Source organism: Bidens hawaiensis, unplaced genomic scaffold (genome assembly GCF_021521415.1).
Source record: "Bidens hawaiensis isolate Kalapana, Puna unplaced genomic scaffold, B.hawaiensis_p1.1 tig00012998_1, whole genome shotgun sequence".
Taxonomy (NCBI): domain Eukaryota; kingdom Viridiplantae; phylum Streptophyta; class Magnoliopsida; order Asterales; family Asteraceae; genus Bidens; species Bidens hawaiensis.
The window spans coordinates 70,716-91,931 of NW_027492088.1; the positions used below are offsets into that span (position 1 = coordinate 70,716).

At 33.8% G+C, this 21,216-nt stretch overlaps 1 pseudogene; it reads right to left on the minus strand.

Moving 5' to 3' along the window:
- Nucleotides 1-14,247: 14,247 nt before the first annotated feature.
- LOC143542829 (U-box domain-containing protein 21 pseudogene) lies at nucleotides 14,248-16,145 on the minus strand (annotated as a pseudogene).
- Between the last annotated feature and the right edge of the window lie 5,071 nt (nucleotides 16,146-21,216).

Sequence of the window (21,216 nt, forward strand, 5' to 3'; positions counted from 1 at the left end):
CCTTTTCCTAATTTTAAGGGATTTGGGAGATTCTGTTATAAGGTTTTAGATTATCTCAAAATTTAATAAGATTTCAAAATTATATCTTTTATCTTATTTAAAAGATTTTGAAATTAAACTTAGAGATAATATTATCTCTTTAAAGTTTTAGATTATCTCTAATTTTAATAAGATTTCAAAATTATATCTTTTATTTTATATTAAAGATTTTGAAATTAAACTTAGAGATAATATTATTTCTTTAAAGTTTTAGATTATCTCTAATTTTAATAAGATTTCAAAATTATATCTTTTATTTTATTTAAAAGATTTTGAAATTAAACTTAGAGATAATATTATCTCTTTAACAGATTTCATTTTCCCAAGTTAATCCTAATTAAGGTTAGTTTTCGAAAATTATGATGTTCTTCAAGAACATCTTCGAAAAAAACAAGAACAGTTTCAAGAATTTTACGAAACTGTTTTCGATTATATTATCAGATTTAATACTGGAATCGAAATCTGAAAGTTTTGTAAAACAGATTTCGAAAATAATCAGGTTTTTATAATGAACAGGTTTTAATCAGACCTAACAATTCGTTAGAAGTAATACGAACATCAGATCCAATCAGTTTTATGATGATGATCAAAACCGTAAACATAAGGGTTTTAATCAAAAACTCGTTTCCTATTTTAATTCCAGAAGAAACTGATTAATCAACATCATGCTCTGATACCACAAGTTGATCAGTTTCTATAATCGATGATATAATGGAAACAAGGAAATATGTAATACCTGATAATCCAGTGATGTTTGAGATTGACATCTTCTTGATCTGATCGAGTTCCCCTTTAGGGTGTATGGTTAGGATGGAGATTAGGTGTTCTTGATGAACACGATTTGAGAGAGAGAGAGGTAGGGGATGATTCTTATGGTGTTATTATTCATCATTAGTTATTAACCTCTCTAATAAGCTCTTTATATATACACCCAAGGGGAAACCCTATTAATGTTAGTAAGGGTAATTCCGTCCATCAAGGATTTACCAGTTATAAACATAAGGTTATTTAGGTCAATGATCAATAATAAGATAAATAATTATAAGGGCCATATATAAATATATATAAAATATATTTATTCTAACACCCCAAAGTTAAAGAAACACTCTCATAGTTGAAAGTTGACAAGTGTTGGGTTCTCGTAGTAGGTATGGTCACTTCCTAATTATCTCGTAGTAGGGTTCATAGTAAGAGTTAGCTAGTTTGAGTTAGGGGCTAATTGGTTCATTCAGATCTAAATGAGTAAAATTTGAATGAGTCAGATTTGAATGAGTCTTTGTCCCATTCAGCAACAACAATAAGTCTGAATGATTCAGATCTAATTTTAACCATTCAGATGTTTTTCTGTTTGGAACCAAATAGTCTGAAGTCTGAATGAATTAGATGTTTACATCTGAATGGTTTGCAATCATTTCAAGGTTAACGAAAATTTTCAACCTATCCAAAATTAACACCAGGTATCCTATCATGACTAAAAAATAAAAAAAATTTCAAGGCCATAATTGTGTCACTCGTGGCCAGTGTTGTAAATTCACAAGGCACTAGTCGGAAGGTAGAATAAGGATAGCGATTGACAAGGATTAGTCTGGATTAATCGGATCGGAATATATATGTAAATTTTTAAATATACATATACAATCCGGATTTTATCTATGAAATTTTATATTTTTACTGAGTTTTAACAAACGGGGATTAATCCTCAATAAGTCGGTGAGGTAGCGACTAGCGATTAATCGGCGCTTAGTCAGAATTTTTACAACACAGCACATACCATGCGAAAATTTTCCTATCATGTTCATAAAAAATATCACATTCCGGAAATCCTTTAAGAAAGTTATTAATCACCTCCAAAACTTAGGTTGCAGATGCTATCGCCCGATGACCCAAGGAACTTGGGAACTTCCAGCGATTGACCAACCATCTCTATTTTTTAGACTGTGTGTTGTCATTGAAGAAATTTATGAATTCATGCAGTAATATTTTGTCATGCGGTGTTGGCTGGACGCTAACTGAACACTCGTTGAAGCCACCTAAGACTGATGTGGTTTAGGTGAACGGGGGCTTCAACGAATTTTTTGATTTTTTTGTTCATCTAATCAGCTGAGTAATCACTCATCTTCTTACTTATTTTCAAACTCTTGGTGACTTATGCGTACCTTCTATCAAATTATATTTTTCATTATATTATCAAATGCAAACTGTTTATATTTATGTAGTGTATCCATTGAATGAATACTTGCTACTTGGTATTTGCTTTTGTGTTTATTAATCGCATTTGGAGAGGTCCATCATATTAATCACATTATGTCGTAGTGGCCGGTGTCTGATCGCATGAAAATGGTTTCACCAACAACTCAATTGTGGTAACCAACGCCTGATTCGCATGGCAACGGTTTAGCACACATATTTTGTTTGAAATATTTATATGCTATGGTTTTATTGGTTATACTTACAAATAAATGTGTTGCGGTTTTCTTTTATACATTACTAGTATTTATCCCCCGTATTACGGGGGTTGTTTTATATTTTTGTTCTAATATTTATTTATTTTTTTAATTCATATTTTTTTTATTGTATGAAAGTTAATAATATACTTATGGTTTGATGATAAATTGTTTCACAAATAAATGCGATATTATAACCCAGTTTAAAAGTTATATGGTTTTGATGAGACCCAAGACCCGTTTATTTTTTTTACTATGAAATTGGTTTTTTAATTATAAATAATATTTATGAAAATCTTACATTACCGATAAAAGAAAATGTTAGAAGCTTAGGTGTCAAGCCTACATTTCTCTTAATTTCTAATCTCTCATCTCATTCATTCTAGCTATTCATGGGTCATGGGTCAAAACCATTTTGTCAAGTGGGTTATAAATAGTGTGGATTTTATTCATTATTGAATTAAGTTTCATTTTTCATAAGGTTTGACCAATTACAAAACTTTAATATTATTTTTTTAAATTTCTTGACGTTTCCATTAAAACCATGCTATTTTAGTACTTTTTGTTAACCACCCGTTTGTTTTTTTCCATTAAATCTATGTTAAATTAATTTATAAGTATTTTGAGAATCACAATTGAAATAAAAAATCTAATTTCTTTTTATTATTTGACAAATCCATACACAGGTTCAAAAGCTAGTATATGTACATGTATGTATCATAAGTGTATCTTAATAATAATAAACCATCTTTATTTTATTAAAAACCCGACAAAATTATTGGTGTTTCCTCGTTGCCTAACGTCTTTATAAATTTTTTATATTTATTATATATTTATATATATTATATATATGTATAATTCTTTAACAAAAAAATGTAACAAACATATTAAACGTATTAACTGTATTTATATCATTAGATTTTCGTTAAAGATTCCATGATATATATTATATGATAATTATATATATAAACGTTTGTATTAAATTATTTAATTACAAGTTATATTTATTTATATAAATTCATTATAATTATTTAAATATTTATTTATTTAATATTTATATAATTGTATTATTTCTCATGTTTTATTTATAAATTGTTTATTTATGGTATTTTATAAATAATAAAGCTAATAATCTTATAGATAAATGGTGAATAATAGTATTGATTTCGCAATAACAATAACCGTAGAGATCAATCGTTCAATCAATAACATACTAATCACAAACATAACTCAAATCACATCGAAATCTTAAATCCATTATACGTGTATCCCATTTATTATTAACCCATAATATTATATTCTTTAACTAGAAATCATTGTCGGTGAATCTCGAAGGGGTTTAACAGCTCACATCCTCATTTGTCTTTCGTTCATCTAATCAGGTGAGTAATCACTCATCTTCTTACATGTTTTTAAACTCTTGGTGACTTATGCGTACCTTCTATCAAATTACATTTTTCATTATACTATCAAATGCAAACTGTTTATATTTTTGTAGTGTATCCAATGAATGACTACTTGCTACTTGTTATTTGCTTTTGTGTTTATTAATTGAATTTGGAGAGGTCCATCATATTAATCACATTATGTCGTATTGGCCGGTGTCTGATCGCATGAAAATGGTTTCACCTACAACTCAATTGTGGTAACCAACGCCTGATTCGCATGGCAACGGTTTAGCCCACATATCATTATTTGTTTGAAATATTTATATGCTATGGTTTGATTGGTTATACTTATAAATAAATGTTTTACGGTTTTCTTTTATACATTACTAGTATTTATCCCGCGTATTACGGGGGTTGTTTTATATTGTTTGTTCTAATATTTATTTATTTTTTTAATTTATATTTTTTTTATTGTATGAAAGTTAATAATATACTTATGGTTTGATGATAAATTGTTTCACAAATAAATACGATGTTATAACCCGGTTTAAAAGCTATATGGTTTTGATGAGATCCAAGACCCGTTTATTTTTTTTACTATGAAATTGGTTTTTTAATTATAAATAATATTTATGAAAATTAATAATATACATATGGTTTGATGAGACCCAAGACCCGTTTATTTTTTTTACTATCAAATTGATTTTTTAATTTAAATAATATATATATATATATATATATATATATATATATCTTTTTTAAAATAAATAAGATATTATTTTTTATTATATCCTATTTTATAGGATTTTTACGTATATAATTTGGTGAGAATAATTTTTAATTTAATGAGATGTTATAACCCGTTTAAGGAATATCTGGGTTTGGTAAGACCCATACCCATGAATTCGGTTCAAATGCGTGAGAAGCCTCCATTTAAGAATCAAGCAAATCTGGTGACTCCAAAAAAAAGGGGAGCGACCACATCGCGACACGTAGGATTTTTATGTCTTCGTTTATATATATTATAGATTATATTGTAATCAAAACTGATGTTTTTCTCACTCAACCTCGTGTTGACAAAAAAATATTTTGTACGCATTTGCAGGTTATCAGGTTGGATTGTTTAGCAAGATAAAGATCACATAGAGATTCCTTTAGGACTTAAAACTATTCAAGATTATTAGATTTGTTATGTAACTTCTTTATAGATGTACTTAAATGTAAATTGTTTTATTTAAAATAATTAATTAGATATTGTCACTTCAATTGCATGATAGTACATTGTGAGCTGTGAACAGTCAGTTCGTGTTCTGGCATTTCCGCCTTAGGTTGGGGTGTGACAAGTACAAGATCATCGGGGCGTGTAGCCCATAAATACTCAACCAACTCATGGCGAATGTTACTGTGTACATCACGATTCTTGTCATATATGACGTTTAGGAGTTTTTGATGATCAGTGATTGTTGATTCGGGTGTGGGACATCATCTTGGTAGTTTTGACCAACAATCATACCTTAGTCCTCAAGAACCATGTTATGTAAAATTAGACAAGTGCATACGACATCCATTATTTTCTCACCTGATCAAATCCGTAGTGGCCATGCAATCAATTGAATTTTTTTTAGAACTCCAAAACAATCTTTCAATATCTTTTTGTGTCGATTCTTGCTTCTTCATTAAGTACTTCCGTTTGTCTTCAAATGGAGACACATAAGCTTGAACAAGTGTCGATCATTCATTGCAAATGGTGTCAACAAGGTAATAGCCATACTTGAATTGTTTCCCATTTGCATAAGACGCTTGAGTGGGCCCAATCCCGTCAATACTATCAATGAGTATTAGTGATTGTTCGATAACATTTATGTTGTTATTTGATCTGGCAACACCAAAAAAACGCATGCCAGAAACAAAGATCTTGGGAAGCTATCACGTCAAGTATAATAGTGGGGCCGAAGTGATCAACCCGGTAGAACTGACCTCGACATGCCGCATGAAACATATCTCATCCAACATGCATGCAGTCAAGGCTACCAAGCATTCAGGGAAAACTATGTTTTTCACAGTGCACCTCGTAAATGCGTTGGATGCCATACAAAGATGGTTTTCTCAAATATTTCCGTGAGTAAATCGATATGATCCCTACGTATAAATAATGCCAAGTATACACTCAAAAAATATAAAACTATAACCTAAGTAAATATGCGTGTGTGTGTGTGTATAAATATATATGTGATTGATTTCTTTAGAGAACCACTTTGAGTTTTAAGAACTCGAAAGAACTCAACGTAACAATTTTGTTTTTGAAAATTTTTTACGCATGTAATATGTAAGTTTAAGTAACGTAAAAAAGTTACAGTATTTTTACACACCGAATCGACTTTTTACACATGTGTAACTAACATTTAAGCTTGTGTAATCATAAAATATATTTATTCTCCATCCTAATTCATTTTTTTAATCAAATTAAATCTTAGCTACGTATTCTATACTTATTTAATTAAATGTGTGGTCCATATTGAGTTCTTAAAGTTTTTACAACTCATCAAATTCTCAAAATGTCCATCCTCTCTCTCTCTCTCTATATATATATATATATATAACTGTCTATATAATTGTCTATCATGAAATCCGACGTGTCACTCTCATGTTGTTCCCCTCATTCTCTAAAGCCACCAGATTGCTTGATTTCTAAATTGAGGCTTCTCATGCATTTGACCCAAAATCGTGGGTATGGGTCTTACCAAACCTAGATAGTCTTTAAATAGGTTATAACATCTCATTTATTTGTGAAACTCTTTCACAATCAAACAATAATTTTTGCCGGTCATGGGTCTCACCAAACCCGGATAGCCCTTAAACGATTTATAACATCTCATTATTTGTGAAATAACCCCTTAATCATCAAAGAAAAATTTTCATGGGTTATGGGTCTTACCAAACCCTGATATCCCTCAAATGGGTTATAAGATCTTATTTATAGGTAAACACTGTCATCATCAAACCCTAATTTAATTTATCTCATTTACATGTTCTCCGTTGCTGGTCTACATCTCCATCGCCGGTTAACTTCCGATACTACTCATCATCGTCAACTACATCAACGTCCCCCTTTTTAGACAAATATTTGTGTTCATTTAAAAAAATCAACATGCTCATGTTCGTTTATGTTTGTTCGTTAAAAATATAAAAAACCTACACATCTCAATTGAAAAAACCAAAACGATATATGTATTAAATTAAAACAAAACTACGTAAAAAATAAAATAAATCATCATAAAAACAAAAACTTGAATAAACCCCCGTAACACGAGAGGATCAAACTAGTATGTATATATATATATATCTTGACAGAAAAAATGAAGTTAGTTCCGCACAACTTTTTCAGACATTTCTAGGTATTCATCCATTGCGTATGGCGAAAGTCCATACGCTAGTTGACGAAGAGCAATTGTACACTTTTGCATAGTGGTGAAACCAGGTCTACCTCTTGCATATAATCTATGTTGAAAAAAATGGATACCGATCCGAGAAATCATTTTCGAAACACATACATATTTGTCTACTCATTCGAAAATGTTTCCTAAAAAATGATGTTCGTCATAAACGGGATCGAGGCTAAAAATAGTGACGTACCAAAGTTTCGTTAGCGCCCACTAGATCATGATTAAGAGGTGATTGTCTTGTTAGCCTTTGTCGCCTTTGAAACCCTCAACCAACATGTTAACCTTTATCCTCCCCGCTTCAAAAATAAGATCGTCTTCATCGGAAGAATCAGATAAAGTAAACAAATTCCATTCCATTTTTGGTTGATTATAATATATATATATATATATATATATATATATATATATATACTAAAGCAACGATCAAAAGTGCCCCTCCACCCCCAATAAAAAAAATTCCCTTCCAATGGCTATTTTACTTACGTGATTGGGCCCGTGGCTGCTCCTTCACAGCTCCCAACGTGCCACCGCGTTGCAGTGTGCGCTACTTGTTGATAATTGATAATAAGAGTATATTGAGTTAAAAGTATTGTATTTATTGATACTTACAAAATAAAGATACATGCTATTCGTAGAGTTTTACGATGATACAAAAAAATATTAAAGTCTTGAGCTGTCAATGGCTGTGAAGTAGCACCGATGCAATCTTCTATTATAATGAGATATCAATTTTGATCATTAATTATTTCTTCCTTGTTTGACTTTATTTTCTGACACTCCCCCTCAAGTTGAGTAGTGGGATTTCCAAAACTCAACTTTTCTAAACATTCGCTTAGGATTCTCTGTTAACAACTTTCATTAATATATACACTAACTAGTCCTTTAACTGAACAAATGGAAGTTCTATGACTAATGTCTCTAGTTTTTCTTTGATGATGTTTCTATCAACTTCCACATGTTTCTTCCTATCGTGTTGCACTAGATTTTCTGAAATTTGGATTGCGGCTTTGTTATCACACATGATTTTGCTAGATTTTGTTGGGGGAAAACCAATTTCTGTTAGAAGCTTTCGTATCCATAATATTTCAGTCAACCCTCGGGCTATCCCCCGAAATTCAGCTTCTGCACTAGAAAGAGCTACCACATTTTGTTTTTTATTCCTCCAAGTTACTAAATTTCCACCAACCATAGTAAAGTAGCCTGCTGTAGAACTTCTATCTCCTTTATCTCCTGCCTAGTCTGCATCGGTATATTCTTGGATTTCGAGATACCCGTTTGGTCTGAAGAGAACACCATGGCCAACTGTTCCTTTGAGGTATCTTATAATCCTCCAAACGGATTCCATATGATTGACTTGGGGTTGATGCATGAACTGGCTCACCACTCCTACTGCATAGGCTATGTCCGGACGTGTATGTGATAGGTATATTAGTTTCCCTACCATTCGTTTATAGGGCTACTTATCTGCTAGCCCTGCTTCTTCCACCATATAGATACCATGGTTAACCATCATGGGAGTATCTGCGGGTTGACAATCCACCATTCCGATTTGGGCTAACAAGTTGAGAATGTACTTTTTATGACATATGAAGATGCCTTGTTTAGACCTAAGAAATTCTATTCCAAGGAAGTATTTAAGTCGTCCTAAGTCCTTCATTTCGAATTCTGCGAACAGGTTTTTCTTTAATTTCAACATTTTTCTTCATCGTCCATTGTAATAATCATATCATCAACATAAATAATCAAACAAGTCACCCGATCACCTCTGTGTTTGAGAAACATAGTGTAATCTGAGTTACTCTGTTTAAAGCCATATTGATGCATGGCTAGAATAAATCTGCCAAACCAAGCACGGGGAGACTGTTTAAGCCCATATAAAGATTTTTTTTAACCGACAAGTCTCTTCGACTTTAATTTTTTCAGCAAATCCCGGTGGAGCATCCATATAGACCTCCTCTTTTAGTTCACCGTGTAGGAAGACATTCTTTACATCGTACTGGTGTAGAGGCCATCCTTTGTTAGCTGCACTGATAAAAAAACTCTTATTGTGTTAATTTTTGGAACTAGAGAAAAGGTTTATGAATAATCAACCCCATATGTTTGAGTGTACCCCTTAGCGACCAGGCGAGCTTTATATCTTTCAACAGTTCCATCGGGTCTGTGTTTCACAGAGAACACCCAACGACATTGTACTGGTTTCTTTCCTTTCGGAAGCTTGCATTTTTCCCATGTGTCATTCTTTACCAATGCCTCCATTTCAGTTTCCATTGCATTTTTCCACCTTTTTAATCCTAAAGCTTGTTCCACATTAGTTGGAATTTCTTCTAAGTAGAGTGAGGAATCAAAGGCCTTAGCTTCTTTTGTTATATTTTCTTTTCCTATGTTGGCTATAGGATATCTTGAGCCATGAGTTTCTTTTTCTGGTGAATAACGTTTAGGAGGAACTCCTCTATTTACCCTTGGTGGTAGCACATAGCGTTTAGTTGTTTCTTCTTGTGTTGGTTGTTCTTCGTCACTTGTTTCACGTGTTTTTTCACCTGCCTCTGTTGCTTGTTCAGGATCAATTTAATTAGTGGTACAAGGAGAATTAGCAAATGATTCATTTTGATATAGGGTTTGAGGGGAACTTACCTCGGGAATCAGGTTAGGAAGATCTTGAGGAATGACACTTATCAAAGGATTTGCAGATTGTAAGGAACTTGGTGACTCATTTTGGGTATTGTGGGATATGTTTGACATTGGCGTCTAGCTTAACCAACTTAGTGTGTCAACATATTCCTTCTCCTCCTGATAGGATTTGTAAAAATACTCAGTTTCAAGAAAGTCACAGTCCATTGTGGTGAACATGCGACGTCTTGATGGACAATAGCACCAATATCCTTTTTTATTAATCTTTTGAGTGACTCCATACCCGAAAAATACACACTTTTCTGCACAGGGCTCAAGTTTGCTACGATTTATTTTTGGGATATGGACAAACACAAAACAACCAAAAACTCGTGGTTGGAGGGCTTTAGAAGGTGGAAGTTTAGTGAATTTTTTTAGGGTTTCAAGTGGGGTTTTAAGTTGGAGGGCCTTTGTTGTAAGACGATTTATAAGATATGTGGCAGTGGCTAAAGCTTCAGGCCAAAAAGATATAGGAACTTTGGATTCGATAAGCAAGGCTCGAGTAATTTCTAAAAGTATTCGGTTTTTTCATTCGACTACCCCATTCTGTTAATGGGTATGAGAGCATGAGGTTTGGTGTATAATTTCTTTTGATTGACAAAATTGTTTCATGGATTCATTAATATATTCCCCTCCATTATCGCATCTAAGAGTTTGGATATGTTTTTGAAATTGGGTTTCGATCATGGCATGGAACATAGTAAATTTTTCAAAAACTTCGGATTTGTGTTTTAACAAGTACATCCAGGTCATCTTAGTGCAGTCATCAATAAATGTGACAAAATATCTAAAGTACCCCCCCCCCCTCCACACACACACACAACTTTTGATGGTCCTCACACATCATAATGAATTAATGAAAAAGGAAAATCAACTTTAGTGTTGCTAGTTTTATAGGTATGTCTATGACTTTTCGCCAAAATACAAGTTTCACAATCAAAGGTACTTTTAGAAGGAAATAATTTGGGATATAAAAGATGTAAGTAACTAGTGGATGGGTGCCCGAGTCTTTTATGCCAGAGCCATGATTCTCTATCAATACTTCCATGAGCCAACATCACAGTCCCTTGATGAGTCACTTCATCCACATAGTACAATCCTTTGCGTCCAGTGCCAGGCCCAATGATCTTCCCCGTCCTGATGTCCTGTAATATAAAGAAAGTGGGGTGCATTAAAACTGAGCAATTTAATTCCTTTGTCAAATGACTAATTGGTAATAGTTTATGTGACAAAGATGGTATATAAAGACAGTTGGATAATTTCAAGGTTGGTGAGATTTCAACTGTTCCCTCCCCTTTAACAATAACCATTGCCCCACTTGTTGTTTGAATATGAGTTTTTGATGATTTTGACATAGCTTTTATATCAGACAACTCAAATGTCATGGTATCAGTGGCATCACAATTAAGTATCCAAGATTCATCACGTTTGTTACTAATTCTAGCCATATTTGCTTTACCAAGTATTTTTGTACCATGCCTTGTTTTATGATCAGAACCCAAAGTTTGATGGGTTCCTTTTATAAGTTCAGAATCTAGAGGGGTACTATTTAGCAATTCAAGAACTTTATATGGAAAAAACTTAGGATTGAGAATTGTAAAGGGGATGGAATTATAATTATTAGAATTAAAAGGATTAATAGTTGAGGGGCTGGAGTCATGAAACTCAAACCGTGTACCTCTGACGTCATAGTCCCTTGTACCAACTGATGCCATTGCCGCCCCTCCGAATCCCTCTTGTTCGTTTTGGTGGTCGCTGTCACCTCTACTGGTAGCGATATTACTACCGCCGTTGTTGGTTGCCACAGAAGGGGCGGCTTTTCTTCAATCTTTTCCGTTTCGCCAACGATATTGAAGCATTGTTCCTTTGTATGTTTGCTCATTCCACAATGGGTTGGATTTGTCTATCCTAGATGATGACCCGTTTTGAGCATGGTCCGACCGACGGTTTGATACAAGCCCTAACCCTTCACCCTGTTGTGCCTTGTGAATCGCCAGAGTGTGCTCCCAAAATATTCCGGTGAGCGGTCTCTTTCCTCACCGCACCTTCCGATGTTGGTAAAGGATCCCATCGTAAAATTTCCCGTTTAAGAACTGAAATAGTTTTTGTTCAGCCCTAATTTTATGGTATATGGTGATGTCGGCTGCACATGTCATGGGATCCGGGTCTCGTCGTTCAATCTCACCCCAAATGCCTTGCATAATGATCCATAAATCCTCCAACGGTGTGTCCTTCTGTTTAATTTTATTTGGAGATCAAAAGTTTGTAGCTTGTCCTTGCCGCTACTGTATGTAACGACAAAAGCATCCCATAATGATTTTGCAGTCGGGAACTCGGTTAAGTTGCTGGCGAGGGCAGGTTCAATGTTTTGTATTAGCCATGAGAACGTCTTGTTCCCATTGCTAAAAATTTTCATCGGTTTCTTCTGGAGGATTTGTGATCAAATTGCTCAGTAACGCTTTCGATTTCCCCCGTATGGCTACTCGGATCATCCGAGCCCATAGGGCGTAGTTTTGAACTGTTAAGGTTGAGGCCGATCTTGAGGCTATCAGAGAGGTTCTGTTTAGGATTTTGGTTTTGGGTTTGGAGGTTGTGTTTGGGAAGATTGGCTAACTAGGTTGAAAAATCAATTATCACTATCACTATTAGACATGATAACGGCTAGGTATTTGGTTAAAGGATGATATCAGTTAGGTATTTTGATCCTAGGATCATTAACACTGCTCTGATACCATGTTGATAATTGATAATAAGAGTATATTGAATGAAAAGTATTGTATTGATTGATACTTACAAAATAAAGATACATGCTATCTGTAGAGTTTTACAATGATACAAAAAATAAAATAATATTAAAGTCTTGAGCTGTCAATGGCTGTGAATTAGCACCGATGCAATCTTCTATTATAATGAGAGATCAATTTTGATCCTTAATTATTTCTTCCTTGTTTGACTTTATTTTCTAACACTACTGACGTGGCTTGCATGATAGCCTTATCATTCGAGGATTTTAAATCTTAATCATATAGTAGTAGCTGCATCACGAGTATCGTGTTGACTGTTGACTTACAAAGTTGCTAACTTAATACCATTGAACATATAATAACATGCGATAAAGTATCCTAAAACAATATACATAACTTAATTTTAAGTATATATGCGTGACACTTGTACTTTAAATATGATATATATTACCGGCTTTTAACCTCCTCTCTTTCTCACTACATGCAATCATATACTTCACACACTACGTATAAGTTTTGTTTAGTGTTTCAAATTAATTCGTAATTTTATGAATTATAATGCCATACTTGATCTTTGCGATTGATTGTTGTTTTGGAACTTTAAGAATTGTGAGTTTTGGGTTTGGGAAATTTCAAAATGGTTTTGCAACTTTCTTATTATTATTTCACAAAACTAGACACAAGTGAATTTAAATTCATTAGATATTTGAAATTGTAACAAGTAGTTTTTCGAATTCGAAATGGTAACTACATATAAGGCAAAATGGACAGTTCAGGTGGGATACAAAGTCACACAGACTGATTTAAAAGATGGTGATTTGGTTCGATCAAGAAGGGTTCATGTCTTATATGATTATATCTTTTGACCAAAAAGCTATTGCGTATGTTTATAAGGAATGTCAAAGCTCCAACAGATGGAACAACCAATCACGAGTACATAGCAAACGTGAAACAGCTCAAACATTTGATGATAGTAGTGAAGTTCGGTGCTTAGAACCCAAACCGAAAAAGATGATTCGGAAGCATAAGTGGTGATTGGTGTAACCCACTATTAGTTTTCTTTTAATATTAATTTGTTTTTACAATTTCATAAATGATCCAATTACAACATAGAGACATGTAAACTTACATTAGCAACATGTATTTGATCACAAACGATAGACACTTTTTGTTTATTAATGAGAACAAAAGACAATGAATAAAAACAAATACATCGATAGTACTGAAGCTCCAAGCCTTCAACCGTAACTGCTTAAGGCTACGCGTAATTTGTCTGGTATTGCAATGGATTTATTCTACTTTTTTTTTGATGAATTATTATATCGTGATCTTGAAATAGAAACCAAAAATTCGTATAAATTAATGTTCCCACCAATCCAAACCATAAAAACGTGTGATCGAATTTATTAATTGCAATCACGAAACATAGCTAAGCTTATTCAAATCAAATATCCTGAATTATTTTTTTATGGTTTGCGTGGGTTTATGGGGTTTTGTTGAAGTTATTCATCATCGTTTATTCAAAAATACTATATTAAAAAAATACATTATACAATTGACAATTTTTGTTTATATATGCTTAGAATTGACACATTAACTACCACCGTAAATAATATTATATCCCACCTGCTACTCATAGTCTTCCAAATGCAACAAACAAAACAACAATAATGCTCTACTTTTGTGAACTCAAAATAAAATATTCTAAATTACAATATATTTAATCTTGCCATCCCAATAGAGACGTTTAAGGCCATTTTAGATTGTTAGAATGTCACATTTACCCGTTTGGAAAAAAATGCCATTTTCTAAAGGTCATGTGTTGTTAAAGTTCATTTTTAGCTGTCGTGTTTTTGGATGAGTTGTTTTTTAGAATACTCGATCAAACTGTTTTTGGGTGTTTTTATAGGAGAAGAAATTGGTGTTTTTGAAGAAGTAATATTCTTTTCTCTGAACTAACAGCTGACCGGACATGTTTTTTTTTTTTTAACGTTTTTAGCCCTCATTCTCATGCTCTAGTAAAATGTACAACTTCACAAAACTTTGAGATGTGCTTTTTTATGGACTAATAATCAGCAGTTACACACTACCAAAATTTAATAAGATTTTCTGAGATACTTATAATGTCCAGAATCAAAACAATCCAACTTATTCTTGTATTGATTCATCATCTTCAACATCTCAGTAGCCTTCACCTTTGTCTCTCCACCACAGTTGACTTGCAACATAAGCAGCATCTTCTGAAAAACACCAACATGAAGAGCTTCCACCAAAGCACTCTCATCACCATTCAAACTCAGCTTCCACAACATCGAAACGCAGAAATCGGTAGCCGAAGAGGACACTCTTAGTATCTTTTTCACTAGCAAAGGCACAGTCAATGCATGTCTTTGCAATCTTTCCATTCCTTCTTTTGAATCAGAAACACGGTCTAAAACGCCTAATGCCATCTCGCTTAACCCCTTATCGGCTTCCACAAGCGCTTCTAAGCTCGACTCGACAACACCCAACTCCAGGAGTCTTGATGCTAACTTGTTGTGGCCAATTTGTGTTGAAATTATGTGATAATGACTGAAAAAGAAGATCTTTTGACCGAAAGGCTATTGCGTATGCTTATAAGGTTGGTCAACGCTTCTAGGACGCCATCGATGCCGATTAAGGCGCTTACATGGGCTTGATCTGTTGAAAGAAGCTCTTTTAGGGTTAGAACACAGCTTCTTTTGAGTAACAAATCATGATCACCGGATAAAATACGAATCATGCAACGTAAAGATTGCGCCGATCCAAGCTTCAATGCCCTTCAACCCCTAAAGGAGACAACCATGTTAACATTAACATAATCTCCTTCAAAAGATCTTCATGTTCTTCAAACGAAAGACACGAAAACGCCTCGAATGAAGCCGCTAGCACGTACCCGAGCCCATTATCTTTAATAAGACTTTTGTTATGTTCACTTTCTTTAGCCCACACATTTATCTTGTCCACCAAATCAAGACACCTTTTCCCATGGCCTTCCGAAGCCAAATCCATAATTTTCGAACAAATTTCCGTCACATAAGAAGAGGTTATAGGCGTTCGAGGAGTCGGTATTCGTTCAACCCCGTGCGCCTGATTCTCGGCACACCAATCTTGGATCATCCTCCGGATCATATGATTCGGTATTTGATCAAAATTTTCTAGGACTTGGTTGGTGACCGGGCACGTTTGATTTCCATCTCGTATCCACTTTTCGATGCTTTCACGATCATACGTGATGCCCGTCGAGATTGTCACGGGATCTTTCATCAGATCAAGCGATATCGGACAGCGAAAATGTGTCGGAATGGTTAGTACAATTTGTGAGCTTTGAACAGCAAGAAACTTCTTGACAACTAAACGTCTAGTTCTTAGTTTCTTCCATAAAGATGCCATTAATTATATATTAACAAGTTTCTGAATCCAGAAACAAGTTTTTGATGATGTGGGTATGAATATTATGAGGAAAACTTGATGAATCTTGATGATATGTATAGAATTATATAACTAACTATAGAAGTGCTTGTATATGTATATATTTGTATTGGGTCAAATTTGGGGAAGCTGAAATGTTCAAGTGAGGAAGTTGGGGGTTTGAATATTGACCATAGAAAGTGAGAGTCAAATGAAACATTGAGATAATGCTAAATGGTTTGTAATAATAGGTTTGTAATAATATTCTTATGGTTCTAGACTTGTAGTAGTTAAGAATAGTTGTAAGCTAACTGGCATGATAGTAGCCAGGTAAAATAAGTGGACCAATAATTTGGATCCACATGGTCAAAGGTCAATTAAGTTGTTCGGATGAAACCTTGTCATCTGTCAGTTGTCACTTTCCGTTTGTGGGATCCGACCCAACTACTGGCCTTTTCGAAAGTAGTCCAATTTATCTGTATAGTTGTATGCCTTTGTAAGGTACATGACTACAGGGTCAGGGGCGGATTTATGGTTATAAACGAATGGTTTCGAGTTTTGATGTAATAGTGTATTTTTATATAAAAAATAATAAATGAACTAATTTATAAATTTGAAAGGAACTACTAAATAAACAATCGAAGTACTTTTCTAGTTGGTGATTGTTGGTTTTGTAACCCGGAGATTGCAGGTTCTATTCTTGTTTTTGAAACTTTTTTTTAGTAACTCACAGGGGCAATTTCATAGAATAGTAACAAAGTTTTAAAAGTGTTCCAATTAGGTCACTCAACTTTAAAAAGTGTTCCAATTAGGTCACTCAACTTTCATATTTTATTAATTTAAAGGTTTTAACATGTTTTTAAACGTTTTTATTTTTTGTTTCACATAGGAAATCTTTTTATCTTTTTTTTATGTTGACGTTGACCGGCGACGTGAATTATATTTTTTATTTTTGAATTTTAATATAATTAATGTTTTTAATTTTATAAAAATATAACTACATATATTGCAAATTCCGACCCCCACATCTTATCCTCCATTTCTTTCTTAACAAACAAAAAAATCGGTGAGACTCGATTTGAAGATTTAGTGACCCGATTTGAGAAAAATATGCATGAGTGACCTAATTGGAACACTTTCGAAAGTTGGTTACTATTCTATGAGATATTTCCCTCACGGCTAATATCATTTAAGGTTTTATAATAAAAACAGAAACACCACAGTCCAAACAGAAACACCACAGTCCACAAAACACACATCGCCTCTCCCAGACTCCACTGACCCTCTTCAAACCTACCACTCTACCAGCCGACCGTGTCACTCCGACCACCACGGCACCCCGTCACTCCGCCGCTGCCTTCTACTCTTCCTCGAATCCTCCCACTTTGAATGTAATTTTACATTCATTGTTAAATGTTAAATGTTCTTGACTTCTTGTTAATTGTTCTTGATTGTTAACTACTTAATTGTTAAGTTATTTATTAAATTTAGTTTTAGATTGTTGGTTTTAATTTGTTAGTTTGTAATTGTTGATTTGTAGGTATTATGAATATCAAGAGATATTTTCAAAGTGAACCATCGAACCTTGGATCATCATCTTCAAGTCATAAACCGTCAAAAATAAATTCAGATGATCTTCCATTGGACCTTCCGAAAGGTAACCAATTCCATCTTATCACCCAAGTCAAAAAGATGAAATTAGACGGGCATATCTACTTAGAGGTACATGTCAACCAACCGGGAGAATTATCATATCACCAAATTAGACGGGCATATCAACTTAGAGGTTCGTTTGCTTACTTTATTTCCTAGTGTTATTGACGTGCTTGAATATATAGAAAAATCGGGAGAGTTATCATATCACCAAAGTGAAGCACGTGGACTTCAAGTATTCATGAAAACTTTTAGTTTTGTATTTTATTTACATTTGATGAAATACATCTTGGGTGTTACTAACACATTGTGTCACTTCAAAGAAAGGTCAAGATATGTTGAATACAATTAAGCTAGTTAAGCTAACTTATGCAGGCCTAAAACGTTATCGACTTGAAGGTTTTGACTCACTTTTGGAAGATGTCACATCCTTTTGTGACAAATATGATATTGAAGTGGTTGATATGGAAGCCGAGTATTTTGACCCGAGATATCAAAGAAAGAAGACTGTTATGACCAGTTGTCACCATTATGTGGTTAATAATTTCAACACGGTTCTCGATATGCAATTTTAAGAGCTTGGAAACCGCTTTAATGAGGTAACCACTAAATTGCTAACTAATATTAGTTCTTTGAGCCCATCTTGTAATTTTAGTGCCTTTAGTAAAGTAAACTTGTTAAACTTGGCCGAGATGTATCCATGTGATTTTGATTTTGATGAAAAGGAGAAGCTTGTATATGAACTTGGCCACTACATTACTAACGTGAAAGAAGATAAGCCGTTTGCCAACTTGAGTGGCTTAGGTGATCTTGCCAAAATGATGGAGAAAACAAGATTACACATTGATTTTCGTTGGTATATCATTTAATAAAGTTCTCATTAGTTTTTCCGGTTGCAACGTGATGTGTTGTACAACACACTTACTTTCCTTATGATTTTATCATGGTTTTTATGCTTAATTGTTTATTTTATGAAATTATTGGGGGTTAAGTGCAATAATTTACAAAGTTTAAATGTTAATTGTAGGTTTATGAAAGATGGTGAAAAAAGAGTTAAGTTGGAAGATTCTAGGGGGCCTTTTTGCTCAAGTTTCAAAACTACAACTCAAGGCCCGACCCAAGCCCACAAGTTTGAAGCCTTACATGATATTATATTAAGTTAATTAACTTAATTTCCGGCCATAATCCAGCCAAAAATCCCGAAATTCAGCAGCCCCAATTCTGCCCATATTTGCGATCGGCAGCAAGGGAGAAGAAAGAAGAAAAGCTTGTGGCGGCTAGGGTTTGGTGGTTGTGACGGCCAGAGAGGAAGAAGAACACCAAGGAGAATCTTGTGCAGCTTCTAGGCATCATCTAAACTCATAATCTCAGCCATAAATCATAAGTATTCATTCATAACCTTTATCTCTTGTTCAAGAACCCTAACTAGTTGAACTTGATCTTTTTGTTGGATTGTTTTGCAAGTTACTTAGAAATTGATTTGTGTTTGATTTTTCTTGATCATTGAATGATTTTTCTTATGTTTATGATGAGTTATATGATGTTTAATTCGAATGTATGCTGCTGTCCAAAATCAATGAGTAGCTAATCTTGTTTGTTCTACCTAGGTTTGATGAATATTGTTAGGTTTTGACTAGTAATATGGATTGTTAATGATCATGGCTTAAATTGTTAATGTAAAGTTTGATTTAACGTAAATTAGATTGTATTTAGTGGCTGTGTTTTGTTTGATTATACCTGATAACCTCGTGCTTTAATTAATTGAATCGGTTTTGATTAGTTGTTGCATGTTTAAGGCTCTTTACTTTGTGTTTAGGGTTTATTTGCGGGAAGTACAACCGTAGGGATAAGTGGGTAAATTAATTAGATAAAATCAGTTGTGAAACACCTTCTTAGAGACCGAGAGGTGATAAGAAGTAAACTCGTCTCATTACTTTTACTTGTTAGAATTAAGATCGCGCGAGAGCGGGTTTTGTTCTTGTCGGGTTTGGGTGTTTGAGCGATTAGTTGGTCTAGTTTAAGTTAAGTTGAATTGTTCCTCTATCCTTGGTTGCATAGTATTCGTTTCCATTAGGCTAGTGTGACGGTGAGACCGAGAGGTGAGCCGGCATTAGAACACGTTAATAATTTGTTTTCCCGGTTTGTTCTTAAAATCAACTAAGATAAGTTAGAGTTTGTTAGTGAGACCGAGAGGAGATCTGACCTTCTTGAGCGAACCTTAGTTGTGTCATCCTTTAGAACCGGTGTCGTGAGAGTTTTCAATCCATTGTCTTGTCATCTCCTTAAATATGATTCTTACCTAGGTAGACGTTTTTATCACTGCAGTCAAAGTTTCCGAAGTTTTGTCAAAAGTTTTCATTTAGTTAAGTTAAGTAGTTAAATCAAATCTAAAAAAAATCAATTAAATATTTTGGTGAGTCTTGGTTAGAGTTTAGTGATTATAAACGTTTTCACGTGTCTTCGAGTTCGATATCCGGACTTTCCTCATCTGTGCTATACGCGACCGGTACACTTGCCGTTTGTGTGAACTAGGATAGATTGTTTGGTTTTTAAAGCTTAGTTGCGACTTGTGTTTTATTTATATATATATATATATTCGCACATCACAACGACAAGTGTTGAAAGATGTTTTTCTTCAATGAAGAATTTGAAAACGGATTTGCGTAATATGATGAGTGATGAATATATGAACTTTCCTTGCATTTGCTACATTGAAAGTGAATTTCTCCAACAAGTTTCGGTTGAATAAGTAATGCAACGATTTCAAAAGATGAAGACTCGTAGGGAACAACTATAACTGTTTTTTTAATTCGTAAAGACTATTGTCACACCCCAACCTACGACAGAAATGCCGGGGCGCGAACTGATTGCTCACAGCTTTTCAAAGGTTACTATCATGCATTATTAAAATGACAATATCTACTAATTAAATTAAGGTTTTCAAATAAATCAAACACAAACAAATACATAATCCATAATCATACAACAATACAACTTATATCACAAATGATCTTGATTAATTATTTTCTAACTTAAATTCTTCACTAAGTCTTCACCAGCCCGCATTAAATTTTTACTAAAACCTGCATATGCGTATAAAATAGAATTTTGTCAACAACACATGTTGAGTGAGCAACACACCAGTTTAAATGTACATAGAGTATATATAAAAATAAGTAATTGCAACAAGTGATATGAGAATAACAAATTAACCAAACGAGCAAGTATAACTGAGATGTCGAGAAGCACGAAGGCTATAACGACCGGCGTATGATCATACTATTCTGAGATTATGTTGGACCTCTCCGAATGCGAAAGCATATAAAGCAAGTAAGCACATAAACAAGTAAGGTATAAGGTGTTAGTACATAAGACAATAGTTGCAGTTTTGAGTATAAGTATACATAAG